The sequence below is a fragment of the Triticum dicoccoides genome, chromosome 2A (assembly GCF_002162155.2).
Source record: "Triticum dicoccoides isolate Atlit2015 ecotype Zavitan chromosome 2A, WEW_v2.0, whole genome shotgun sequence".
Taxonomy (NCBI): domain Eukaryota; kingdom Viridiplantae; phylum Streptophyta; class Magnoliopsida; order Poales; family Poaceae; genus Triticum; species Triticum dicoccoides.
The window spans coordinates 372905253-372918815 of record NC_041382.1 but is presented as its reverse complement, the minus strand read 5'-3'; positions in this window follow the sequence as shown (position 1 = coordinate 372918815).

Below are 13563 nucleotides of genomic sequence, written 5' to 3'. Positions count from 1 at the left end.
TATTGAGATCCAAAGAGAGAGAAGAAGCCATCTAGCTAATAACTATGGACCCGAAGGTCTGAGGTAAACTACTCACACATCATCGGAGAGGCCATGGAGTTGATGTAGAGGCCCTCCGTGATTGATTCCCCCTCCGGCGGAGCTCCGGAAAAGTCCCCAAGATGGAATCTCTTGGGTACAGAAGGTTGCGGTGGTGGAAATAGGGTTTCATGGTGCTCCTAGATGTTTTCGGGGTATATGTATATATATAGAAGGAAGAAGTAGGTCGGTGGAGCCACGAGGGGGCCACGAGGGTGGAGGGCGCGCCCAGGGGGGTAGGCGCGCCCCCTGCCTCGTGGCCTCCTCGTTGGTTTCTTGACGTCCACTCCAAGTCCCCTGGATCACGTTTGTTCCAAAAATAACTCTCCAGAAGGTTTCACTCCGTTTGATATTCCTTTTCTGTGAAACACTGAAATAGGCAAAAAACAGCAATTTGCACTGGGCCTTGGGTTAGTAGGTTAGTCCCAAAAATAATATAAAAGTGTATAAATAAGCCCATTAACATCCACAATAGATAATATAATAGCATGGAGCAATAAAAAATTATAGATACGTTGGAGACGTATCAATCTCCAAGAACATCGAGGAGAACTTTGTTTTGAAGATCAAAGAGAGAGAAGAAGCCATCTAGCTAATAACTATGGACCCGAAGGTCTGTGGTAAACTACTCACACATCATCGGAGAGGCTATGGTGTTGATGTAGAAGCCCTCCGTGATCGAATCCCCCTCCGGAAGATCGCCGGAAAAGGTCCCCAGATGGGATCTCACAGGTACAGAAGGTTGCGGCGGTGGAAAAGTGTTTTCGTGGCTCCCCTGGATGTTTTCAGGGTATAAGCGTATATATAGGCGAAAGAAGTAGGTCGGTGGAGCTACGAGGGGCCCACGAGGGTGGGGGCGCGCCGCCCTACCTCGTGGCCGCCTCGTTGCTTCCTTGACCTCCACTCCAAGTCTCCTGGATTGCGTTTGTTCCAAAAAAGATCCTCGTGAAGGTTTCATTCCCTTTGGATTCCGTTTGATATTCCTTTTATGTGAAACACTGAAATAGGCAAAAAAAAACAACAATTTGCACTGGGCCTTCGGTTAATAGGTTAGTCCCAACAATGATATAGAAGTGCATAATAAAGCCCACTAAACATCCAAAACAGATAATATAATAGCATGGAACAATCAAAAATTATAGATACGTTGGAGAAGTATCACAGGGGGTGGCCAATACTTTTCCATTGTAGATGTGTTATTCTCAAGATGAGTGTTTATTCACTTGTCATTGCACGAGAGTGTGGCGGTAATAGGGATGCCCAATCCCGAAATGAAAAAGAAATTTACTTTATGTTGTCAAATAATAAATTCCTTGGAAAGTGTTGGTATGGAAGGCACCCGTGGATAAGGCTAGCCATGGATTATGAAATAATGGTGGAAAAAGGAATAAACTTTATTTTATGTTTGGGAACCGCCTATGATGTACCTAGCATGGAAATTATTATGAACTACTCAGTCATTTTCATTGACGGGAACAGCATGCTTCTCAAAATATTGTATCTCTCAGTTTAAGCTTTCAGCCCTGGCACCTCTACAAATCTCTGCTTCCCTCTGCGAAGGGCCTATCTATTTACTTTTATGCAAAAAAAATTATTTGAGTCTCCATCTTATCTTATAAAGCACAAACTAGGGAGCACTATGATCATACTTGTGCATTGGATGTAGTTAATATTCGAGTGTGTTAAGTGAATGGATCAATGATTGAGCATGATGGGCTAGGGATAAATTTCTTTAGTGTTGATATTTTAAAAGACATGGTTGCTTGTTGATATGCTTGAGTATTGAAGTTTTCATGTCAAATATAGACTATTGCTTTGAACCATCTAAAAGTCCAAACGTCCATGCTACAAAAGAAAAGAATATGGATGAACATGTTAGGCAACATTGCACATCAAAAATTCTGTTTTTACCATTTACCTACTCGAGGACGAGCAGGAATTAAGCTTGGTGATGCTAATATGTCTCCAACATACCTATAATTTTTTATTTTTCCATGTTTTTATATTATCATTCTTGGATGTTTTACATTCATTTTATATCAACTTTATATCATTTTTTGGGACTAACCTATTGACACAGTGCCCAGTGCCAGTTGTTGTTTTTTGCTTGTTTTTTACTTCGCAAAATATCCATATCAAACGGAGTTCAAATACAGTGAAACTTTTTTTGGACCAAAAGACAACTTGGGAGCCAAGGAAGCACCAGAGGGGAGGCCCGTGGGGCCCACAACCCACGAGGGCGCGCTAGAGGCCCTGGCGCGCCCTAGGTGGGTGGTGAGGCCCACGGGAGTCCTTTCCACCATCTCTCAGCTATATACATTGCCAAATATTCCAAAAACCCTAGGAGAGTGATCGAAACACAATTCCAGCCGCTGCAAGTTCCAGAACCACGAGATCCAATCTAGAGCCCTATTCCGGCACTCCGCCCGAGGGGGACATGATCACAGAGCGGTTCATCATCCTCATTGGTGCTCCTCTGATGATGCATGGGTAGTTCACCATAGACCTACGGGTCCGTAGGCAGTAGATAGATGGCTTATTCTCTCTTTTGGATTCTCAATACAATGTTCTCCTCGATGTTCTTGGAGATCTATTTGATGTAATGACTTTTTGTGGTGTGTATGTTGGGATCCGATGAAGTGCGAGTTTATGATCAGATCTATCTATGAATATTATTTGAGTTTTCTTTGATCTCTTATATGCATGATTGTTATAGCCTCATATTTCTTCTCCGAATCTTTGGTTTAGTTAGGCTAACTAGATTGATTTTTCTTGCAATGGGAAGAGGTGCTTTGTGATGGGTTCGATCTTGCGGTGTCCTCAACCAGTGACAGAAGGGGTAGCGAGGCACGCATGTATAGTTGCTATTAAGGATAAAAAGATGGGGCCTATTCCTACATGAATAGATCTTGTCTACATCATGTCATCGTTCTTATTGCATTACTGCATTTCTCCATGAACTTAATACACTAGATGCATGCTGGATAGCAGTCGATCTGTAGAGTAATAGTAGTAGATGCAGGCAAGAGTCGGTCTACTAATCTTTGATGTGATGCCTATATACATGATCATTGCCTTGGATATCATTATAATTAAATTTTCCTTCTATTAATTGCCCAACAGTAATTTGTTTACCCACCATATGTTATTTTCTCGAGAGAAGCCACTAGTGAAATCTACGGCCCCCGGGTCTATCTTGTATCATATTGTTTTCACATCTATTATTCCAAAAACCCAAAAATACCTTGTTGCACTTTTTTTTTACTTATTTTATTTTGTGTTTTTACTATACCTATTTATCCAATCTCATGCAATTTAATCTATCTTTCTACCGTAGAGGGATTGACAACCCCTCTTGCATGTTGAGTTGCAAGTATTATTCTTTGTGTGCAAGTACCGTTTACATAGTGTTGCTTGGTTCTCCTACTGAATTGATAACCTTGGTTTCATAACTGAGGAAACTACTTACCGTAGCTGTGTTGCATCATCCCTTCCTCTTTGGGGAAATACCAACGCAGATTCGGGCTACCATCGCATGCCTCCTGTGTACGGCCTCCGGAGTCCATCTTGATCACGAATGAAGGCTCGTTGGCCCAACTCGACGAGAACGGGCCGACTAGGTTAGTACCCCCTTATCCAGGACATCGTCAATTAATAAATATAGATATCTACTTGAGTCATCCTTGAAGATAGATAAATCAACTACTTGCAACAATACTTATTGGACTACATACATCAATATTCACATTTCCATTTATTTTGTTGCTCATTCTTTATGGCCTATGAACGGTATTTTAGTTTACTTCACAATTTGGACGAAACTTGCGAGTGTCAGATGATTCTTAATCATATGACTCCCAAATCCATCACTATGAAATTTCTCCATGCGGGTTTCTCCAATGTGACTAAATGCAATGACATACATATGTGGTATTCTTTTAGTCTTACGACATTTAGCATCAATGTTATGGATGTTCAGTCATCAATATTAATAACTTACATCCTATTCATAATAGAAATATAGCCCTTTTGTTCATCACTTCGATCAATTATTGTTCTCTTATGAACAACCTCCTTGCAACTTCTATGCAATGGGCTAGAGTGTACAAAACTCTAAAATGAATTATAACTATAAATTCAGAGGTAATATGTTGATGAAAAACTACCATAACTTTTACAAATTTTTCAACACATGTTTTAACCTCATTAATTTGTTGGTCATTAGGCCATAGTTATTCTTGCATCGATTCGCAACAACATGCAATCGAGTCAGTATCCTTGTGATCAACTTTTAACCACAATTCCCCGAAGAATTTAGTGTTTAACAATTTGATCACACTTCTAAAAAATCACACTTTACTTGACCGACTTTCTTAACATCTTATTACTTGTACGACATTCATACCTGAGCTAGACATTCCAGTCTTCTTTACTTTCCGCCTCTAAACTTATAGTTTTACTTTCAATATTTCTCCCACTCAATAAAGAATCATTTAACTTTTAAGAGTGGCATGAGCCCGGAACTTCCCTAGGCATCTAAGTATGATTACATCATTTGGTTTTGTTCTTTCTCTTTAAGTTCTCACCATCAACTCATGACTGGTATTCTTCTGGATCATTAGCAGGAGAGCATTGAAAGAATGCAGTAGAAAAAAATCCTTCTTGGAACTTTTAGAGGATAATCCTTTCAATCATAAAAGATCAACCAGATAAACAACAGTCAATCAATTTCGCAACAAGGGTGGAACTGGAGCCATAATTCTACAACTATAATGGAAACTACACTTAGACATTGTTCATAATTAATTTGCAATAGTGACTAAACTAAATTAATAAATAACTGTGCTCCCACTCAAATCAATATCTCTCATAATTGATAGCGAGTGATTCAAGATCCAAATCTAGTTATCAGCCATTGATGTGGACATCACTAATGACGAGAATTTTGACCGGTGGGCAAACTATTGCCGATCATATCACCATATGACTCTTGTTCATCTTTTGATGCTTTGTGCTTCGAGCTCAAAACAATTCTTCTAGAACTTCAAGATAACAAAGTGCCATCTGCACACATGGTCTGACCATCTCCGTCTTACATCCCTCATCTCATTTGAACTCATGTGGACATGACGTACTCCGAGATGTCAGCATGTCATAGACGGTTGAAACACTAGGAAGGGCACCTTTTAACTTGATATTTACTGTGAGAGATCACCCAAATAATTGGCTATTGCGCATTCAGAGGGTGCAAACAACAAAGGGATAAAACATCTCAGGCAATTCATAAAAGCATGATATGGTATAGCCCTGGGCGCCGGGAATTTCCGTGACCATCTTCAATCTCTAGTTGAAGCATCATGACAACCAATATTTCGTTGTCGTGGCAACCTTTTCAAAAACGTCGCCGTGGCAGCAATTTCAGAAAATGTTGTCGTGTCTACTATTTCAGAAAACGTCGCTGTGGCACCGAATTCAGAAATTTTGGCGTGGAACAAAATTATAGCTCCTCGTCCCGCGCTTAGCAGACCTTCTCCTTGTCGGGGTCCTCCGTGTATGGTTGCCATCGTCACCTATAACATGTAGGCTATCTCTACTATATTTGCATTAACGTGGCAATCTCGTGGCTCCAGCCATCGTGCCGTGACACACATGCCACTTAACATTACAACATATAACCATCTCATACATAAACTCATTATCATGGCGAAGGCTATACCACATCACATGCATACCCTGCAAAACCAAGTTAGACGTCCTCTAATCGGTTTTAGCAGAACTTTAGTTACGCGGTCAACCAGTTTTAACAAGTAATACTAGCTACCTACGTCCATAATTTAGGCGATGATTCTTGATGCTAGATTAAGTTTTGGGGTGTGTGAAGGAAGAGACTTAATCAAAAGTCTTGTCCCCACACTAAACTTCGTCTAATACGCATGACCCCCTAGAAGATCATCCATCTTTGGCACCCTATTATGTACGTGGTGCTTCACTATTCTCAACTATGGTGAAGCCCAAGGAACTATTAGTAGATCGTCGACAACCAGAGATGATCGATTGTCAAAACCATGTATAAAGAGACACCATGTCGTCGATGAGTTGAACTAAATCAAAACTCGAGGGAAGCATAGTGTAACGAGCGCATCTTGGGCGCTACACATAGCAAGAACATCAACCCTCACAATCACACGTGATCTAGATCGCAACCTACACCTACTCATATAAATACTCATGATGCCAATGTTGGGAAACGTAGTAGAAAACAAAAAAAGTTGTGCATACGCACACCCAAGATCAATATGAAGATGCATAACGGGTTAGGGTCACGATCGTTACTGTCACCGAGTTGCATTAGAAGAATAACATGTCGGTGTAGATCGTACTTGGAGTCCCTCGAACAATCGATGAACGATCCTTGCGCCGCTCATGAACAGTCCCTCAAACCGAAGACTGAAAGCACGACCTCTCTATTTGGTTGCAAGCGTGCAGCCTTCATGATCCGACACCTCTTTGCTATCCAGAGCTAATCATCGCCGGAGAATTAGAAGGAGGAGATTAGAACCACATGGGGCTTCTAATTATGAGGACAAGAGGATTAGCCTAGCTCTAATTAGTCAACTAGGACCAACTAGAACTAGAACTAGAAGATCTAGAGGAGGCTCTAAAACTTATATGACAAAAGAGCACAAATCCTCAAGTATATATAGATTAGAGAGGAGAGTGAGGACTGCCACCAAGGAGGGAAAGCCTCCTTGGGGCGCCGGTCAAGGGGAGGAGGAGTTGGACTCCTCCCCCACTCCTATTCGGCCTCCTACCTTAGGAAAGGGAGGCGCCTTCCCACTTGGGCCTTTGTGGCCCAAGTTGCCTTCCACCTCTTGGCCTTTTTAGGCCTCTTGATATAAAATTAAATACAAAATTATTCTAAATACTTTGAGATCATTTATGTATAATTTAACATCCCCAAAAACATTTTCCACCTATATATATATATATTTATCGGTAATACCCGGTATTACCCGATATTCATCGAAACCCTTCTAGTGACCCCGAAATGCTTTCGGATCCTCTCGAAACTATTCCGAACATTAATGAAATAGTTCCACAAATATATATCATCACTCCCATCCTACTAACACTCAACAAATCATGATTGCCTTAAGCTTGTGACCCCGTAGGTTCGGCAACTCAAATACATGAATGAAACCATTTGTTCAATGACCGATAGAAGGACCTTGGACGTCCATATCGATCCCTATGAGCGCACAAATGATATTCGAATGAACCTTTGGTCATCATGTGATGTCCCTTTGCTTTGCGATACTTCACAAAACCCGAGATGCATTGGTATCCTCTTGAGTCATCACTACGCCCACTATACAGAAATCCTCGTTACCGATTTTGTTCTTTTTTCTCGTTATTGTGTTCGGGATCCTCGTGATGTAGTCACCTATGTCTAGCCAGACGATGATGGATTCCATCACACCGAGAGGGCCCTAATAATATCTCTTCATTGTCAGATGAGCAAATCCCACTCCTAAGCTATCCGACCACTTGTCAAACTTTACGACGAGCATGTAAGTTGTCGTTATGATCACAGTGTTACAGGTGACGTTTGAGCAACCCCAAAGTCCACCATACGGTAAGAAGTGACCATGATACTCTCATGGTCTAAGGAGCAAAATCACATGTTAACACTCCGTATTATTACAATTGATTACAGATGATATTATCTCAATTCATAACAAACAAGTTTGGGTCGGTTCAATATGATCATTCTTCCAACGTCATAATCTCAATGTTGTTTTAGGATATCGTTACACTCAATGATATCCTAAGATCCGGAGAACATGATCAATGACAACACTTGAGCTAATCCTAGAGACAAGACTAGGAACCTTTTATTTAACTACTTATCATTCCACACATGCATATGAGTTTTCCATTAAATCACGTATTCCATGATTATAGCAGTTATAGCATAGAATATAAACTATATAATTATGAATATGGAAATATAATAATACAAATATTATTGCCTTTAGGGTATATTTCCAACACTAGCAACGACTACAAGCATTGAATTGAGCCAAAGGCGCACCGCCGTCATCGCCCCTCCATTACCGATCAAGGAAATCTTGTTGTAGTAAACAAACGAGAGGTCATGGTGCTAAGGCCCACAAGACCAGTGCATCAGAGCGGCAACCATCATCGATGAATAGAATTGTAGATCGAAAGATCAAACCTATAAAAACCCAAACGATTATCAGATACATCGAAGACCAACATTGAACGAATCCCGTGAGATTCACGGAGACACCCCAATAATGAGCAACCACCAACATTGGAGCGCCCCTCCAGCGAAATACTGGTTTTCTATGAGAGGCCTCCCCCAATGAACATTTTCATTCACCACCAGGAGCCCCCCGCATGAACTACTTTTACCAGGGTTTTAGGCCCACTTAGCATTACCTTGTACAAAAATAATAATTAAAAAGGAAGATTTGCTATGATGTATGCCAGACATCGTTTTGAATAGCTAAAAAACACAAAATTGCCATGATGTACATAACAAAAGCACAAACAAAAATCATCATGCTCTAAAAATAAATAAAAATTTCCATAATGAACTATAGAACACATACTAAAAATTGCCATGGTAGCCTACCAAAAAACACAACATGGTAAAAAGGACATGGTAAATCTAGAAAAGAAACCAACAAAAAAATACCATGCTCCAAAAATGCAAGAAGAAAGACCATACATGAAAAAACTGCATATTAAACAAAAAATGGTACTCCCTCTATAAACTAATATAAGACCATTTAGATCATTTTTTTGTGAACAGAGAGAGTACAAGGAATTTTCCATGCTTTATATTTTCATTTAAAAATAATAATCTGCACACAAGAAATTTCCAATATAAAAATTTAATAAAATTGCCATGCCATTAAAAGTAAAAATGCCATGTTACTAAAAAAATCGCCATGCTCTTAATAATAAAATCCCATGTTATTATTCTTTTTTTCCATGCTCTTAATACTAAAATCCCCATGTTATTAAAAAATGCACGCTCTTAATAATAAAATTGCCATGTTATTGAAAATAAAAATTGTCATGTGAGAAAGTAGAAAAACATTTCCCAACTTGCCATGAATAAAGTGATAAAAATTCCTAAACTTTGCCACATGAGCGTTAGAAAATAAAACTAAAATTGTCATGTTTGAAAGACAAAAAATGTTATGAATTTTCCATAGGTCAAGAGAAAGAATTAAAAAAAATTGTACAAAACAATTTGAACATTATAAGAAACACTGTTGATGCTTTAAGTGTCTTTTTCTTGTTCTTTTTGAGGTAGATGTTTAACGTCTTGACTTAAATATAAGGGAAAAGGTGTTGTAATTATTAACAACTTTCGATTGATGTAATTCCTAAATAAATGATGAACATGGCATTAATAGGAGGAAGCTCGTTGATATCTAAACATGTGAGTAGGTATCAAACATAGAATCGAAACACCCATGCACATGGTAACTACGGCTAGCATATAAATGAGTAAATAGGGGATGAAAATTTCATACCCTTCCTAAGGTCACGACGGCGGCTACGGCTTCCTCCGCAACCTTCTTATTGGTGGAGGCGGTGGCCATCGGGTCGGGAAAGTAGTCAAAGTAGAGAGCAAAGAAGAACACAAAGAGGGGGCAGTCACGCTGAGGCGCTCCCCAAAAACCTTATCACCCTTCTCTCGATGCAGGATCGCAAAGGGCGGGGTTTCAGAGGCTTACTCTCCCGAATGGTTGTGCATGCGGTCGACGAGATGGGATCACGGGAAGTAACAATAGTGAGTGAAACAATATGTGATAGCTAGGGTTATGCGCAAAGAGGAACTTAGTGTTTTCATTGGAGTGGCCAACACCTCCAATATATAGTTTGTAGTAGGATTTGTGGGCCTAGGCTTAGTCCCATGCCCGAGTTGGTAAGCAGCCCACGGACCAACATCTCGGACAGTGGTACATCTATTAGTGACTTGTAATTAATCTTGGATTAATTAACCATTCATGACCAATAAAAAAGCGCATACATGACATAGGTCTGAGATCAGCGATCACGAAACACGATGAATGCGTGGGTGTGGCGTCGCAAGGCGAGGGGTGGGGGTGGAGGAGGAGCGCGTGTACCACTCCTCTTCTCACGCTCCAATAGTAACTAGAAGAGAATCCCTTATGAACATGCCTTAACTCTCTTCACTAATGGTATGGTACTAAACTTCATCATGTCATGCCATCTCATATGGGACATAGAAATTGACCCGAAATTATTTTTTATATGCCCAAGACCCATGTATAATTCAACAATCCCCCACTTAGTTATAAAAAATCCCCCACTAGATCTCGAGGCACATTATGTTGTCCTTTGTTTCAAACAATGTTTTGATATATCATAATTTTTTCGGGGACCAGTTAAGGTTGAACATTCACCTAGAGCAAAGAGCTAGACTTCTTCACAACTAAACAATGGACCATGCCTTTTAGTTTGGCTTTAGAAGTTCACCAATTGGCTTACTAGTACTAGGCTACCGAAGGCTAACCTCACTGTTGGAGCATATTAGTCACACTCCTGACCTTTTCATGACCTTGCTAGAGATTAGCCTATCTCATAGGTTATGACCAGCAGTCAGGCTCACATAGATGTGTTCTTCCAAAGATTGCTCTGTAGTATAACATCTTGCTTTTACAAGTTTTAAAACATATTAAGACAAACATCAACATGCCTTAAAGATTACGAGAGTACCGCATCTCCAACAGAGTGGGTTGGTAAGGTTACTCTCCTTAGTTAACTAGTAGCTTGTTTTCTCAGCTCCTATTTCACGGGATCTCCAATCACATAAGTTAGGTTACTACCGTATGGCAACTCATGTGCATCTCATACCCATCTCACTTGATGCATTTTTTATCATAATTCATGATAACCCTTCCATAAAGGTTCCGCCAGGTTCTTAGCCCATTGGATGTAATCCAACGACACTACTTTGGAGTTTCTTATATGCCTAACATATTTCAATCTCGTTATATGCTTTGTGGATTAGATATTATCCCTTGACCTCTTTGCCTTCGCAGTTACTATCTAATTATCACAATTCATAAGAATAGCCGGAATTGGCTTTTCAACCACCGACAAGTCCATCAAAAGCTCTCGAAGTCATTCTGCTTCGACACATGATTTGTCTAATGTTGTGAGTTCAGCTTCCATTGTTAGCTTTGTTAAGATAGTCTGCATGCAAGACCCCCAGGAAACACCACCACCACCAAGTATGAACACATATTCACCTGTGGCTTTCGTCTCATCAATATTAGAGATCATATTCGCATCATTATACCCTTCAAGTAGCATCGGGTATTCAGTAAAGTGAAGTCCATGGCTCACAATACGTCTTAGATAGCGCATAACTCTTTCAACATCACGTCAATGTATATTGCTTGGATTGGAAACAAACCGGCTCACTATGCTCACAACAAATCCGATGTTAGGCCTTGTAGCTCAAACTAGGTACATGAGTGAACCAGTCACTTAAGAGTATCTCATTTGATCTATGTCCGTGCCTTCGAACTTTCGAATCGACATGTTATGATTATATGGTGTTGGAGAAGGTTTGCAATCTAAATACACAAAGCGACTCGAAATCTTCTCAACATAGTGAGATTGCAGAAGTGTAATCCTACCCTCACTATCTGTCAGCATCTTGATGTTCAAGATAACACCAACCACATCCAGGCCTTTCATCTCAAAATTATGAGATAGAAAAGCTTAATTTTTTAAGCTAAGCTTCTCACATTTAATTGTTTAATAACCAAACTCTTTTATGCATTTGTTGGTGAACATTTTGCATAGGTCCACATGATTAACACAATTTCTTTTTAGATCATCATAACATTCTTTTCTCTTTAGTTGCTTTGTAAGTCAGTTTTTTGACTACGCGGCATTCATATTGTGCCTATATAGCGTGAAGCACTCGTAAGGACAAGATGATGTCACAAGCTCATAGGGCGACGCTCCCAACGAAACAAGTCCACATACCCCCCCCCCTGAACTGTCAGATTTCGAGCAGATCACGCCCCCCAACTGCAAAACCAGCTTCTTAATCCCCTGGACTTACAAATACCAGGCAAATCACCCCCCGAGGTCAGTTTGGTGGGTTTAATCCCCGGTTTTGCGTACGTGGCGGAGGTGTTTCGTCTACTGCACCCCCTGACCTTGCCTCGAGCGCTCTGAGTCATCTTTTCACCTCCTGCTCCCCTCTCCTCTGTCTCTGACGAAACAACGACGATTATGGCGACCACGGCGGCGCGGGCGATGATCTGCGGCCTGCTGTGAATAGCGGGACCGGCGGGGACGATCAGGTCAGTGCGCCCAAACCTTGTGCTGAGAATCTAGTTTTTTTGCCTAGAGTAGGCTTGTCAGTTTGGGATTTTCAGGGGATTTGATTTGGGGGCTAGGGTTTAGTCCAGTTTTTTTGAGAGAATGTTGGAAGCGGTTATTAGATGGCGTGTTTAAGGGCATTCTGGAGTTCAAATCAGTGTGCATATGCTCTTATATGATTAGATGATCTAGGGTTTTCTTGATCTGAGGAACTAGACAGTTTTTTAGAAAAGTTCAGTACATTGAACTAACGATTCACTGACTTATGATTGTTAATTTTCTATCATTTTTTTAGGATATAGCCATGGATCCACTGGACTACCTTACTGTTAGATTTCACTACAGAGGTGACTTTGGGCATGATGGGAATGATTGGACTTATGTGGGAGGAAAATCTGCGTTGTTCACAATTGAATTTGCAAAGTTGTCAGTATCTGAGCTGAAGAAGAACCTTGCGGATTATGTTGTATGCTCTAATAAAGCTCTAGAAAAGACTACACTGCATTGGAAATATCCAGGTGGTGATATGGCAAATGCTTTGCTTGTACTAAATGATCAGATTTCAGTGGAGATGATGGCTAAGCATGTGACTGATGCTGGTCTTATTGACATATATGCATTCATTCCTCCTGGTGAAAGTCCTGAAAGCAATGATTGGCAGTTTAAATTTTCGGAGCAAGTTCATACAGAGTTAGGGCATGCAGAGGAGGTGCAGGCAGAGAGAAGAAATGCAGATGAGGTACAATTCAGGGCCAAAATGCCTGTTTTCAGATCTGCAAGGTCATTGTCTGATAGAGGAAAAAGTGTTGTAAATGAATAGATGCATACTTCAGATGGCTCTGACAGTGATAGTGACTATGTTGTGCCTCCTGCAGAGAGCAACAGTTCTGCTGAAGATGAAGAAATCCTTGAGTACATAAAAGATGCCAAAGAATTCAAGGAGAAAAAGAGAAAAAAATGTTAGGGGAGGAAGAAGCACAAGCTTGCAATGTAACTGAGGATTTCATTGTACCAGAAACATGTAATTTGGATGATGATGCAGATGATACCCCTTACTTTGAAAGTGATGATGAT